The sequence below is a fragment of the Pholis gunnellus genome, assembly GCF_910591455.1.
Source record: "Pholis gunnellus genome assembly, chromosome: 1".
In the NCBI taxonomy this organism is placed as follows: Eukaryota; Metazoa; Chordata; class Actinopteri; order Perciformes; family Pholidae; genus Pholis; species Pholis gunnellus.
Window position 1 is genome coordinate 23,936,214 of NC_136528.1, and position 2,026 is coordinate 23,938,239.

Below are 2,026 nucleotides of genomic sequence, written 5' to 3' on the forward strand. Positions count from 1 at the left end.
TAGCTGCTCACCGGTGAAAGCTCTCCGCTGATTGACACCCAGTTTATCGCTCTGCACTTCTGCTGCCGACTTTTCCCATCACTGACAACTTTTAGCTTATTGGTTGAAGTGAAGAGGAAGGTTTCCGCCCACTTCAAAACTACAAGCAAAGTTTTGGATCTATAGAGAAACCCAGAGGAAGATCTCGGTCGACCCCTCTGGTGGCCTGCTGGTGTGTGCTGCTGGTGTGTGTCACGGTGCTCGCTGGTGAAAGAGACAAACTTAGTTAGTTACTTACTTTACTCTTACTGTCTTGGCCTTAAAGTCAACTTTAAATAAATTAAAACTGGAGTCAAAGTCATCCCATAAAATACTTATGATTATTGCAAAATGTAACTAGAAGAATAACAGAGGACATAGGGTCCTCAGTAGATAGCCCTGTCTGCACATGACCAGTAAAACCAAACAGCCTGCTTGTGCCTTCTGCATCTTAGATAATAAATATAAACGGCCTGCATCCCGTTGTTGTTTGGTGAACATGCAGTGGCCCCCGCCGAGCTTCTAGGTCCTCTCTTCTGGTTGATTCAGACGTCCGACCTCACAGCTACCATTGCGGCAGGTGAAAAGTAAGAAGCCTCATGTACAATCACCCATAACCTTCAGAGAGGATGGCGAGCATTCAAATGGCAAATGTGTGAATGAAAAATGTTCACATACAGATACAGAAACAATCTGCTTCTGTCTCTTCTTTCTTTCTTTCATGCCCACATCCTCTGTCCTTCGCTGCAGAGAGAGCAGCAGCCTGATAACCTATGCAGAATATGACAGTGTGTTTCAAGGGTAGGTCTCTTCACTCTCTTGCCTTTATGTGATGAACGATGGACTCTGACAATTTAATTTCCACACACCGTAGGTCACTGCATATGTCTATGAATAGAAAACCGTTGTGCTTTTGTATTCTTTTTACACAATTGAAATCGGGGCATAATAATTATCTGGTGCGTAGGCCTCATCTTGTATTACAGCACATGCTCACTCCAATCCAATTTCCTGCCAAATGCCCAAAGAGGTGCACTATATGGAACAAGGGCGGTGATGTAATCACAATATTTAAAAGTAAAATGAGGTGCAGAGGTGTAGGACACTGTAGAAAATTTAATGACATGCCTATTAAGCACACAGAGAACATTGTGTGAATCAATAATCTTCACAGACTTTGAATTTATTATCTTAAGTGGGGAAATTAAAAATACATTTCCCGCACCATCTGGTAGTATTATTACTCCAACAGAATAGTAGGGATTGACTTTTTTTCTCTTTAACCCTGAACCCTCTCACTTTTCTAAGTATTTAGAGTGAGAGTGTCCTCAATGTTCTGAAATGTTCTTAAAGCGGTTCTCCAAGCTGTACAAAACATCTTAAAAAAAAAAAAAACATCCAAGGACACTCTTTAACCTTTTTCCATTAAGTTATGAAAACAACAGGTCGACACTTAGACGCAGCAGGCTGCGATTTGAAACATTTTTCACAAAATCAGCCTTGCTCTGTTTCTGCACTTCTGAGTTAACTGTGCTATCAACGTGCAAAAGGCTCTGTTCACCCTAGTGCTTGGTATTTGCTTGAATTACCTTGGCTTGTTAGATCCCCTGGTATATTTACATCCATATCCCCATGTGGGAGCGTGACCGCAGCTCAGTCTTCTGTGTCAGCGATGTGCTCTTTCCAAACTGAAGGAAATAGCACTCCACCGTCCCTGCACATGTGATGCTAATTGATCTTGAAACTGAAGAGTGGCACACTTGAGAAAACAGATTGATGCTCATCATCTTTATTACAAGGACGAGGGTTTGTTGCACATACTGATCTGCCGCTGATTAGATGAGGAGTGAGATTAGTCAGTATCAAGCTCATACACTACAATGATGCAAATATCACTGGCACCATGAAGATTCATATCAATTCTGTACATAATATGATCTGATGGGTTTATCATGTATTTTCAAGAAGATATATTGATGTATAGATAGATATATATATGCATAGATAT